Here is a 13,998-nt window from a genome sequence, read left to right on the forward strand (position 1 = left end):
AGCCAAGGTTTGGCTGCAGCCTTGTCAGAGGCACTCAAAAGTATATGTGTAGGAAGTCTGAAATGGAGTCAGAGGGAGAGCTGCAGAATTACATCAGGGTCACCATTTCACCTCTCCACCACTCCTCTACTTTAGTCTTATACCACCCCCACTCAGGCTCCTGTCTGAGTTCAATGCATGAAATAAGTTAGAATCAGACAGGGTTCATTCCATTTAGCAGGTATAAATCTCAGTCTAAAAGACAAAATTGTACAAGAATGTTAACTTTATTTTTTAAAATAAGAATTAAATGTTCAATTTAATGGAAAGGTAGAACCATAATTCAGTCAATGTGACATTCCTTCTTATTAACTTATACCTTTTAGCATAAATTCCAGGAGACTTTCATAAGGCCAAATCATTGGGAGGACACATCTAGCCCTTTTTAGTGTCAGGTGCCTTCATCAGCATTTGATGGAATGAACTTTGGTCTTGGTGGTAATTTCTGGTCCTTTCTTATTTCTTTTTAAGCAGCTGGTTCTCTGGGCCATTCCTGTACTGTTCTTAGAAATATAGGAAATATTCTGTGCTCCTGAGCCATGTCATGTCACAGGAATCCCTAGGGCACCATCTGAAGACTAATTTATACGGCCATCTCTTCTGTGGGCAGCACAGGAGATGTGGAGAACCTTGGAGTTTTGCTGCTTCCCTAAACTTTACCCAGGAATTGGGGCATGGACTCATCCAAATTCAACTGTACCTGGTGTTTAGGCAGGGTCTTCCTCCAATGATTTCTCTAGTCCTAGGAACTTTTATTATTCTCTAGTTAATTTTTTTTCTTTTAGCTTTACTAGGATTCTTATGGATTGTTTTATCATAATAATTTTTTCCTTTTGTCCTCTGATTCCAAGGTTTTCAAGTTCAAAAGCCAGAAATAAGACTTTTTTCTTCTTTTTATCAAGGCAATGAGTGTTATTGCTGCTGAATTGGGGGTGGGGGTGAGGAATCAAGGGATATGAATAATGCAGGGAGGAAATATTAGTTAATTTAAAGCCTTAGCCACCTCAGTTTTTATATTTTCTCTGTTTAAACCATCCCAGATTATTTTTCCACATGTCACCTTCTTTTGCCCTTGATATTATATATTGTCTAAAGCAATTTTCTCTTCATTGCCAAGGGCATCTTCTCAAGTTGACCATGTTAGAGTAAGAAGTAGGAATCTAATCTTTGGACTACTCAGTATATTATGAAAATAGTTTGGGATTAAATAAATCAGTCATTTAAAACTAATGTACATATATACACCTCTCTGGACTATGTTTTAAAAGACTATAAAAGTGTGTGATGAAACTCACCTTGAAATCATTAGATTTGTGGTGTTGTTAGGATAGAAACTTAGGTGACTTCTTTTAGTCCAGTTGCTAAATTATAATATTGAATTTACTTATGTAAAATCTAAGCCAAACTATATAAATGCCAGTACTTTTTCTTCTTTTTATGAGTTTCACCTTTTTTGTGTCCTATCATTAAAATTAAATTTATTAACAACTTGTTTTTTTTCTGCTGCATTGGTTTTATTTATAAATATTTCTATAAATACATCTCACAGAAATATTTGACAATTTAGTTTATTGGGAAAGTTCATACAGTAACTTTTCAAATCAGGAAAATCTGGTTTCCTAAAGGAGCACTTTAAGTAAAATGGGAAATAGGAAAAGAACATGGGAAAGGAACTAAGAAAGGTATCAGTCTTTTTATTAGACCGTCATGATCAGATGGTTTCTTTGTCAGAGTAGAATGTCTATATCTGAAATAAATCTGAGTGTCCATCAGAATATAAGTGAAATATGTAATGACTTGGAATGTAAATCTTAAATACTGATTTGTGGGGCAAATCAGTCAAAAGTTTTTTTTTGGGGGAGATGAGAATACAGTTTAAACGAAAACAGGAAAGCCTTTTCAAGATTTAGTAATCGCCAGTCCTCATCCATCTCCTTGTTCTCCTCCTCTCAAGTCTACATATATAATAGAGAAAAGAAAAAAAAGAGTGAATGCTTCATTTTCAGTGAAATAAAGAAACAATGTGACACTTAGAGAGCTTTCTTTTGAAAACTTATTATGAGGAAAAGGGCCAGAAGATTGTATGTATAGCTTTTGTTAGTTTATAGGAAATGGTGTGTTTGAATGGATGAGGATTTACATTAAAAGCTTAAAATATGAAGCCTAAAATTATATTAGAAAAACCAAAATGTATTATTGTCACTCCTCTATTAGAGGAAGTATAAGGGGATCAAATGATTGGTGGATCATTATCAGGGCGGAAAGAAGGGAAAGGCAGGGTTGAGAATGCCCGTGCCATTTCTGTTCCTCTGCTTCACTGAGTTATGTTTTTTAAACTTCACACATTTATATCAGGTAGATGCTGTTGTGTTTGTTTCACAGTTTAGAAATAAGTCTCAGTTAAGTGAAATATTAAGTGAAACATATTAAGTGAGATAATTTGTTGAAGGTCACCAGCTCTAGCGTCACCTTCTACCATTCTCTACCTCACCTATTCCACTTAGCCACTGTTGCATCTTTGCTCTTCCTTGAACATCCCTTGATGTTTCTTCTGCTCAGTGCTCTTTGCCCCTAGCTATTATTGTGGTTATATCTCTCTCTTTATCAAGGTCTTTGATGACATATCATTGCAGAAAAGCCTTCCCTGATAACTCTATACAAAATATCTTATATGTCATTTTTAGTAGGATGTAATATTACTTTGGATAACACTAAGAAAGAAAAGTACCAATTAAGCAATGATATGACAGTTTCATAATATGCATCCTGATTTTAGAGATGTTAAAATGTGAAGAAAAAATTTTTTTAGAATCAGTGAAATGCAGTGATATTGCCTTATGTCCTTACCCCAGATTATTTCTCTTTGCAACACTTATCACTATCTGATATGATCATGTACATTTTCTTTATTGTCCCTCTCTCTACACTAGGTACATATAGGGAGCTTTGTTTTGTTCATTACTAGTTGCAAAGACTGGCTAGGTGTGCATCATACCCATCTTCTCTCTTTGGGGGGCACTCAAATTTACATTCCCAAGCCTTTCTTTCAGTTATGGTGGAGTCATGTAACAGACTTCTGGACAATGGGATATAGGTACAAGTGAGATATTCCACCCCAGGCCTCTCCTATAAAACTATTCTGTAATTGTCCTAATGGTTGGAGCCACTAGTGGTCAGAGACACTAGAAGGAAGAAGCCCTGGTCTCTAAATGATGGTGTAGAGTAAAGCCCATCTCCATCCCCTCACATTGACCTACATTGGATTGTGATGTGGATGAGAAATAAATCATCAATTAAAGCTACTGAATTTTGAGCTTTTCGGTTATAATAGATAGCTTATCCTTATTAATACATTGCTATACCCAGACTATGCTTGGCACCTAGCAAGCTTTTTATAATTTATAAGGATAGAGAAAATTAAAGGAATGGCAGTTTTGTGTTAAAAGATGATTAATTTTGGTTTGTACATAAGGCATCTGCATAGGCAGGTGGGGGCTACTTCTCGTACCTTTTCCCCACTTCAGGTGGCCTGGAAGAATTTGGAAGGACTAAGAATCAGAGGTTGCAGTGCTTAATTTCTAGAACAACTAGGGTCAGTAGAATGAGTCAATGGGAATTTGTGGAGAGGTGGTCAGAGAGAGAAATTTTGATGTAGGGATCATTAATTTTCAGAAATTCAGTGAAAATAGGTTCAAAGTAGTTATCAGGGAAGTTGCGATGTTGGATGGACCAATGAGTTTTAAAGTCAGCAAAATGGGGCCCCTGGGTGGTTCAGTCAGTTAAGCATCCAACTCTTGGTTTCGACTCAGGTCATGATCTCCCAGATTCATGGGTTCAAGCCCCGCATTGGACCCTGCGCTGACAGTGCGGAGCCTGCTTGGGATTCTCTCTCCCTGCCCCACCCCTGACTCACACTGTCTCTGTCTCTTTCAAAATAAATTAAAAAAAATAAAGTCAGCAAAATGAACTTATTATGGGGCAAGGAGTAAGATGAACTATTTGTTGAAATAATCCAGGATGACAATTACCTGATCCATTTCTTTAAACACCATCTTCTTTAGGTATCACCTTTTAATTGTATTTTGCCCTGTTACTGATCTATCTGTAGAGCTTTCTTTAGGTAGGTTCAAAGAGGTCTTTCATAGTGGGTGATGTGGAGGTGATGCCTGAAAGAATCTCAACTGCATTTAAAGATCTGAACTTACTCCTAAAAGACTTCTTATTACTAATAGTTCTATGGCTAGCTATATGTATTATCAGTTAGTATATGTGGCTTTCCTTTTCCTGAATATACGTTTAAGTAACTCAGGAAACCACAATGAAGCAGAAGAAATATGTCAAAATTCTGAATAACAAAAACTTTCTTTTTTTATGAGGTCTGTAGTTGTAAAATCAACCATTCATTCATATATTTGCCTTTCAAAGCCCACTATTCAGTTTGAATTTTCAATTCCTTCTCTTTAGATCAGCTTTGGAAGTTTCTGAGTATTTGGCTGTTAAAAAAGGTGTGTGTGTGTGTGTGTGTGTGTGTGTGTGTGTGTGTGTTTATGTGTGTTTATGTGTGTTAGTATAGAACTCCTCTATAATTGATTATAACCTGCTCCTCTAAAACTGTCAAGAAACTTCTACCTCACCCCTAATTTGTTTTTGTTTCTCTCTTGTTCCCACTTTGGGAAGAAGGAATGGCAGCTGGTTAGCTGGTCAGGGGGATGATATTGTATACAAAAGAACTATTTTATTTATGTCTCTCATCTCTATATTAAAATGTCTGAGAAATAGTCTCAAGGTTGTGGAATCTCACAAAATTTAAGAATAGGATTAATCAGGGGCACCTGTGTGGCTCAGTCGGTTGAGGGTCCAACTTCAGCTCAGGTCATGATCTCGTGGTTCACGAGTTTGAGCCCCGTGTCGGGCTCTGTGCTGACAGCTCAGAGCCTGGAGACTGTTTTGGATTCTGTGTCTCTGTCTCTCTCTCTGCCCCTCCCCCACTCATGCTCTGTCTCTCTCTCTCTCAAAAATAAATAAAAACATTAAAAATAAGAATAGAATTAATTTATTTCCTTTTCATCTTTCAGGGTTTAGCTTAGATGTTATCTTCTCTAGGAAACAGTAAGTAAATTCCCAAGACTGGGTTGAATGCTGTCTCCAGGTACGCTTCCAGCATGAACTCATCCAAGAGGCATAGTCTCTATCTGCTTCATCATTGTATCTTTATGGCACAACACTGGAATTGATAAAATATTCAATGAATATCTTTTGAACAAAGGAGTAAATGAGGTTCTCTTTTAACACAACAGAATCATCATGGGAGGCAGTGATTATTTCATTTCTCCAAGGTTATTTTAAAGCCTGCTATATAAACATGCTTTAAAAAAGGAGAAGATAAAAAACAGACTACTTTGGGTTGAGCATTTATTTCAAGTCAGATGTTCCTTTTCTTATTTTTCTTCATTATTCTCGAACTACTCAGTATGAGTTTGTTGGAATAGGCTCCCATCTAATTTGTAACACATATTGAATAGACATTTGGCACAGCTTCATAGTAATCCATTTTATCTGCAAAATTTGCAGATTTTATCTTCTTTGGCTGTTCTTAGTTTTCAATTTAGTGCCATGGGCTTTAGGCCAGTATAAAAGTTTCAATTTTAAGGTAAAAGTTTGAGTTGATTGCCATCTTAAGATACCACTGAATTGATTTGGTATTTTAAAGCTGTTAAGTGTAACTCATACATGGTAGTCATGAAGGAATAACACTCATCCTTGAATAAGACCTTAGTTAAGAAGAAGCCCTAAGGCTCATTGATTTTCCCTGTTAGGATGTTGTGAGAGGCAGGATGACAGGACCTATCTGGCAGAAATCTCTCTGTGACATTGGTTATGGAGAGGTGGAATGAGAGATGAAGGGCAATGAGGGAAAGAGGTGGGACTAAAATAAGGGATAATAGGACCAGATGGAGTGAGGAAAGGGCAATATTAATAAAAGGAATGACAAAAAAATTAACAACTGCTATTGTGCTCTTACAGATAAGACAGATATACAAAGAAATGAACAACTCCCCCTCCAACATGCCTGTTTATATCTATCACCTAAATCTAGAGTATTTGCAGAGAGACAGAGAGTTTTATATAACTGTTACGCCAATAAGCACACAGAATGAATTGATGACTCTGGCATGAAAATATGGTATGTCACGAAACTCAGGAAATCACAATATGATATGATTCTGTGGAGGCAGCACGTGCCTGGCATGTGTCAGCTCTTCAGAAAGTATTGGTTGACTATTCTGAATTTTGAATAAGATGCATTTAAAGTTAAGATTAAGAAGAGGAGAACTAATTGCAGAACCTGAATAAAGAAATGACCATAGGGCACCGGGATGGCTCAGTTGGTTAAACATCCCACTCATGGTTTCCGATCAGGTCACGATCTCACAGTTCATGGCTGTGCCCTGAAAGCATGGAGCCTGCTTGGGATTTCCTCTTTCTCTGCCCCTCTCACACCTGCTCTCTCTGTCTCTCTCTCTCAAAATAAATAAATAAACATAAAAAAAGAAATGCCCATAATTGCCCATTATTTTTAGAAGTTTTTATTAATACCCTGGAAATGAATTAAGGATAAGTGAATTAAGAATTGAATAGCTAAAACTCATAGATAAATAGTTTAAAATTGACATTTTAGATTCATTTTATATTATATTTAGACTATCATATTTTTTCTCAATTAATTCCTTTTGCTATTCTTAAAATAGCAGGTATTGTTAAAAAATAGATAGATGATATTCATTGGAGTGAACAGACAGTGTTAATAATCTCTTGGTGTCTCACCAGGAATTGGCCGTGTCTGGTAACCAGATCTGAGTCTCCATTCTCTAACAGTGTTTGTTATATTTTGAGCAGTCAGTTAATATTTATTAATGACTTAACTGTTCAGTAGCTGGGTACATGATCACATGGTATCACATATACGCACTGATGATGGAATTGTATGTACCTCCCAATGGTTCTGTATTGAACTGTTCGGCTTTACAAGTAAAAATATTTTTTCCTTAAAAGGCACTATTACAAGCTACATCTTAATTATTGGCTTTGTTTTTATTGCTAAAATAATCATAGGCATATATAAGTCAATTATTTCCTGTGTCACAAGGATTTGATCTTTTTAACATCTGCCCAGCTGTTGCATAATATTTTAAGCTAAAAGTATCAGATAAACACAACACTACCAATTTGGTAACATTTCACCAAATAATTATTTCTCTCTGAAATCCCTGAAGCAGTGTTTTTTCTAGTATGTAACCTCTCAGGATTTGTCTCTATATTGTTTAAACTTATATTGCAAATAACATACAAAATGTTATAAAACCAAGGCAAGTCATAGAAAGAGTGAATGTATTCACAACTTCAGTAGACCATACATAAATTAAATGGCACTTGCTCTCCTTTGATGTTCCCATTTCTAGTTTTCTCTTAAACTGAATCCCACAAAGAATTCTAATTTAACTGAAATTCTTTGAACTCATTGACAGTTTGTGAGCTATTCAGGAACTCTAATTAGCTTTAAATCAGTTTATCTGCAAATCACTTTTCCATTTCTGATTCCTTCTAGCAATTAATAGATTACTAGTTATTAATGGCTCTAGACCATTTATGAAAAATTTGGCCTCCATCTGAAAACTTGATGAATCTTTAACATTGAACTTATTTTGTCAGTGGATTTTTTTCCTAATGAACTGCAATTAAATTGGAAAAAGCAGATTGCAAAAAATGTTTGACAATACCTTTTATTTAAAGCACAGGGACAACTGAATAGAAGTACCTAAAATAAAGTAGGAAAGTGAATAATGGCAAATGAATTTAGTGAAAATAATATGTATTTTAAAAACCATTAATATATTCACATAACGAGTGTTTCTCTATAATTTTTTCTCCCCTTGCTCCTTTCAGATTTATCATGTTCATCCACAAACCCTGAAACAACTAATTCTTGTGCCCTACTCTTGAGGTAGATAGGCAAATACTACCATTCTACCATTAGCTGTACAATACTTGACATGTCCTATAGTTTTATAGTTGGGAAAGCGAATAATCAGGCTGTAAACTCCCAGGGGTGGAGAAATTAATGAATTGGTCCAAAATCATAATGAATGTCAGAATAATTGTTATCTTTGTATTCACAATTTTTTGGCTCCTATACACAAAGCTTATCTCTCCATTTTCCCTGTGGTTTCTGATTCCTCTTCCACTAATCCTTTTCTTGCCATTCTCCATGCTTTCTAGTTTTACTCATTTTCCCATTCTAGTTTGTGGACACAAATACCTCTTATTTTAAATTCCCTTAGCAAAACTTACTCTGATTGAATAAAATTAGAGTAATTTTAGGCATAGATTGTCTTTACTAATAGGAAGATGATCACTTAATTTCCTCCCATTCACTGGAAAGCCTATCCATCACTTCATTCCCCTTTCCTTTTTCCCCTTATGCCATAGGGGAAGAGATGTTCACAAACAAGGGTTTACTCCCTTTGCCTGTGCTCCTATCGTATTCTAACACATCTTCTTCACTGGTTTTGTCTTTTGCTTAAATTATGCTCAAGTTTTTGCCATCCTAAAAACAGCAAAAAAACCCCTCCCTTAGTTATATTTTCCCCTTAAACCTTTTTTTTTTTGCCTTGGCAATCTTTCCTTCACTACCAGGAATAGAAAAAGTCATCTAAACTTATTATCTCTCCTTCTTCCCCACCTGTCTGCTCTTTAACTCATTGAAATATGGTCTATATTCCTGTTGCTTGACTGAAATTATTCTCATAGATATCATCAAAGGTAGAGTAATTTAACCCAGTAGATTCATTAAATTTCTTCTCTTTTTTGCAACATACAGCATTGTCAATCACATCTTCCTTTACTCTTTCCTACTGGGGCCACAAAACAAGTTTCAACAAATTAAACAAGGTTGAAGTCAAACCATGCATCTTTTCTGACCACAGTGCTATGAAACTAGAAGTCAACCACAAGAGAAAATCTAGAAAGAGCAAAAATATATGGAGGTTTATAAACATTCTACTGAACAATGAATGGGTCAACAGAAAATAAAAGAAGAAATAAGAAATTACGTGGAGACAAATGAAAATGAAAACACAATAGTCCAAAATCCCTGGGGTGCAGCAGAATGGCTCCAAGAGGGAAGTTTATAGCAATACACATCTACCTCAATAAGCAAGAAATCTCAAATGAAAACTTTACCTTACACCTAAAGAAGCTAGACAAAGAACAGCAAACAAAATCTAAAACCAGCAGAAGGAAGGGAATAATAAAGATTAGAGCAGAAATAAATGATATAGAAACTAAAAAAAAACAATGGGACATATCAATGAAACCAGGAGTTGGTCCTTTGAAAAGATCAACAAAATTCATAAACTCTAGCCAGACTCATAAAAAAAAAAGACTCAAAAAATCACAAATGAGGGAAGAGAAATAGCAACCAACCAACACCACAAATATGAACAATTGTCAAGAGAATATTGTGAAAAAATTATATGCCAAAAAATTGGATAACCTAGAAGAAATGGATACATTTCTGGAAACATATAACCTACCAAAACCAAAGCAGGAAGAAACAGAAAATTTGAACAGACTGATTACTAGCAATCAAGTTGAATCAGCAATCAAAAAACCCTCAACAAACAAAAGTCCAGGATGACTTCAAAGACAAATTCTACCAACCATTTAAAGAAAAGTTAATATCTAATCTTCTCAAACTATTCCAAAAAAATAGAAAAGGAGGGAAGACTTCCAAAATAATTCTATAAGGCTAGCATTACCCTGATACCAAAACCTGGTAAAGACATCACACAAAAAGAGAACAATGGCACAGTATCTTTGACAGATCTAGATGCAAAAATCCTCAACGAAATACTAGCAAACTGAATCTAACAATATATTAAAAAATAATTCACCACAATCAAGTGGGATTTATTCCTAGGTTGTACAAGTGGTACAATATTCACAAATCAATCAACATGATACACCACATCAATAAGAGAAAGGATAAAAACATGTCATCACTTCAATAAATGCAGAAAAAGCATTTGACAAAGTACAACATCGATTCATGATAAAAACCTCAACAAAGTAGGTTTAGAGGGAACATACCTCTTATATGAAAAATATTTGCCTTATATGAAACACCTACACCAAAATCATACTCAATGGGGAAAAACAGAGCTTTCCCTCTAAGGTCAGGAAAAAACCAAGGATATCCGCTTACCACTTTTATTCAACATAGTACTGGAAGTCCTAACCATAGCAGTAAGACAACAAAAAGAAAGAAAAGGCATCCAAATTGGTAAGGAAGAAGTAAAACTTTCACTGTTTGAGAATGACATGATACTATAAAACGTTAAAGACTCCACCAAAAAACTGCTAGAACTGATAAATGAATTCAGTAAAGTCTCAGGATACAAAATCAATGTAGGGAAATCTGTCACATTTCTAAACACTGATAATGAAGCAACAGAAATAGAAATTAAGAAAGCAATCCCATTTATAGTCGTACCAAAAATAATCAAATACCTAGGAATAAACTTAACCAGGGAGTTGAAAGACCTATGTCATGAAAATTATAAAATACTGGTGAAAGAAATTAAAGATGACACAAACAAATGGAAAGACATTCCATTCTCATGGATTGGAAGAACAAATATTGTGAAAATATCTACACTTCCCAAAGCAGTCTCCAGATTTAATTTAATCCCTATCAAAATACCAACACCACTTTTCACAGAACTAGAATAAATAATCGTCACAGAGCTAGAATAAATAACCATAAAAATTTGTATGGAACCACACAAGACTCTGAATAGCCAAAGGAATCTTGAAAAAGAAAAACAACACTGGAGATAGCACAATTCCAGACTTCAAGTTATATTCCAAATCTGTAGTAATCAAAACATCATGGTACTGGCACAACAATAGACACAGAGATCGATGGAACAGAATAGAGAACCCATAAATAAACCTATGATTATGTGGTCAATTAATCCTTGACATGGAAGCCAAGAATATGCAATGGGAAAAGACAGTTTCTCTACATGCAAAAGAATGACACTGGACCACTTTCTTACACCATATACAAAAATAAACTCAAAATGGATTTTGGACCTAAAAGTGAGACATGAAATCTTAAAAATCCTATAAGAGAGCATAGGTGGCCTACCATTGACCATAGCAACATTTTTTGAGATATGTCTCCTGAGGCAAAGGAAACAAAAGCAAAAAATAAACTCTTGGGACTACATCAAAATAAGAAGCTGCTGCACAGCAAAGGAAACAATCAACAAAACTAAAAGATAATTTACTACATGGGAAAAGATATTTGTAAATGACATATCCAATAAAGTGTTAATATTCAAAATATATAGAGAACTGATACAACTCAACACCCCAAAAAGCAAATAATCCATTGAAAACAGGGTAGAAGACAAGAAAAGACATTTCTTCAAAGAAGGTGTACAGATGGCCAACAGACACATGAAAAGATGCTCACTATCACTCATCATCAGGGAAATGCATATCAATAGTTTTGAGATATCAATAATCTTGAGTCAATGAGATATCAACTCATACCTGTTATAATGGCTAAAATAAAAAACACAAGAAACAATAAGTATTGGAGAGGATATGGAAAAAAGGAACCTTCTTGTACTGTTGATTGGAATGCAAACTGCTACAGCTACTGTGGAAAACAGTGCGGAGATTTCTCAAAAAATTAAAAATGGAACTACCCTATGTTCTAATAATTGTACTACTGGGTATTTACCCAAAAAATACAACAATATTGGGGCACCTGGGTGGCTCACTTCAGGTCAGGTCATGATCTTACGGTTTGTGAGTTCAAGCACCACATCAGGCTCTGCACAGACAGTGGGAAGCCTGCTTGGGATTCTCTGGCTCCTGTCTCTCTGCCCCTCCCTCACCTCTTCTCTCTCTCTCTCTCTCTCTTTCTCAAAAATAAATAATCCTAAAAAAATACAGGGCCATACATGCGCTCATGTCTTTATTGCAGCATTAACAATAGCCAAATTATGGAAGCAGCAAAAGTGTCCATTAACAGATGAATGGATAAAGAAGAGGGAATTTGCCATTTGCAGCAAGATGGATGGATGTTGAGAGTGTAATGGTAAGTGAAATAAGTCAGAGGAAGACAAATACTATATGATTTCATCATGTGTGGAATTTAAAGAAACAAAACAAATAAACAAAGGAAAAAAGAGAGGGCAAACCAAGAAACAGATGGTTATCTGTAGAGAACAAACTGATGGTTACCAGAGGGAAGTGGAGGGGGGTGTTGTGAAATAGGTGAAGGGGACTAAGGAGTGCACTTACCATGACGAGCACTGAGTAATGTATAGAATTGTTGAACCACTGTGTTGTACACCTGAAACTAATTAACACTGTATGTTAATGTACTGGAATTAAATTTAAAAAACTTAATAAAAATCTTTTCTACTCTGGCTTCATATATGACTATATTTTCTTTGGTTCTTTCCTTAAAGAATTGTTTTCTTCTCTCTCTTTCATTGTTTATTTCTCTTCTATTAGCACTTTAAATGACTAACCTTTAACTTTTCACCAACATAGAATAAAATTTCTCCCAAATGTATCATTCCTGATCCATGTTTTCTCCTGAGTTTCATCTATATTTCCAACTGTTTATTACCCATTTCCTCTTCAATAATATCTTTTAGCAATGTCCATTTTTACATTCCTAAGACGGAGTTTATTATCTATCTCCTTCAATCTGCTTTTCTTCCTGGATTTACTACCTCAGCTAAAGTTTATCAAAGTCAAATCCAAGAGAATCAATTAAACTTGGAGTCAGAAGTCCTGGAATCAAATCCTGGATCAGGATCAGATTAGTTTTCTGATTTTTTTAGTTTCTTCACCTGAGCCTTCATTTTCTCACATGCAAAATAGTAATAATAATACTTCACAGAACTTAAAAACAAATAAATGAAGATTAAAAATGAAAGCATCTTGCAAATATCTAACATATAATCATCACTCAATAAATATTAGTTTTTTTTTTCTTTTCTGCATTGCCTTCTTCCTGCTGAAGGAAGAGACTACCACACAATAACTAAAACAAACAGATAAAATCATTAGATGGAGATTTATTAGAGATCTAATTTTTTATTTTTAAGAACTAGATAAACTATCATAGTACGGATGTACTACCATTTTGTTCAGCCATTCCTTTGTTAGACAGTCATGCTGTCTCTAGGGAGATAAGAATCTGAATTGTAATAAGCACTCCTAAGGTGTTATGTGTATTGAAGTTTGAAAACTGCTTGTTCATGGGCTACAATTCATATTCTTCAGCAGGAGAAACCCTAATGAAGTAGCTTGGCAACTTTGTATTTTGACATTCTCCATGAACTTTGTGTTGTACTCATACTGGGCTGCTCATCACTCAAACATGTACAGAAAATCCTCTTCTATTGTCTCCTTAAATTTTCGTCCTTTATGCTGAAATATTGATTCACCTTGTAAATTTCTGTTAATCCTTGAAGGCTACCTTTTAAAGGGAATTATTTATAACCTCATAGATGTTCCTAGGCCTTTTAATATACTTTTAATTGCAATGGGTAGAATTAACTGCCTCCTTTTCCCTCTGGCAGACTGAGTTTTCTTGAGAGTAAGTGTCAAGTCTTGTCCATATGATCAAGGTCCGATGTACCTTGCACATTGCCAATCATATATAATGCATGTAGGCTGCCTTTGATGATATATATTTATATATCCTAGAAGAATCATAGAACATCAGAGGAAGGAGATTTTGCTTGACCCCACTTACTTATAGATGAAACTAAAGCCCAGTGGTATTCATGATGAACTAACTATACTGTTGTCCTAGATTTCTTTGGAAATAAAAATTAACTTAAACTTGGACACTTTTTAACA

At 35.0% G+C, this 13,998-nt stretch overlaps 1 long non-coding RNA gene across 2 annotated transcripts in view; it reads left to right on the top strand.

Moving 5' to 3' along the window:
* The window catches only part of LOC122229739, a 237,298-nt gene that overhangs the window by 166,494 nt on the left and 56,806 nt on the right, over positions 1-13,998 (top strand). The window contains exon 4 of one of the 2 annotated variants that reach the window (XR_006207122.1): positions 5,115-5,261. The exons of the other annotated variant lie outside the window; for it this stretch is intronic. This is a non-coding gene — a long non-coding RNA (uncharacterized LOC122229739). Of the gene's footprint in view, positions 1-5,114; positions 5,262-13,998 lie in introns of those variants that run through there. 2 annotated transcript variants of the gene reach the window in all.

Source organism: Panthera leo, chromosome C2, assembly GCF_018350215.1.
Source record: "Panthera leo isolate Ple1 chromosome C2, P.leo_Ple1_pat1.1, whole genome shotgun sequence".
Classification (NCBI taxonomy): Eukaryota; Metazoa; Chordata; class Mammalia; order Carnivora; family Felidae; genus Panthera; species Panthera leo.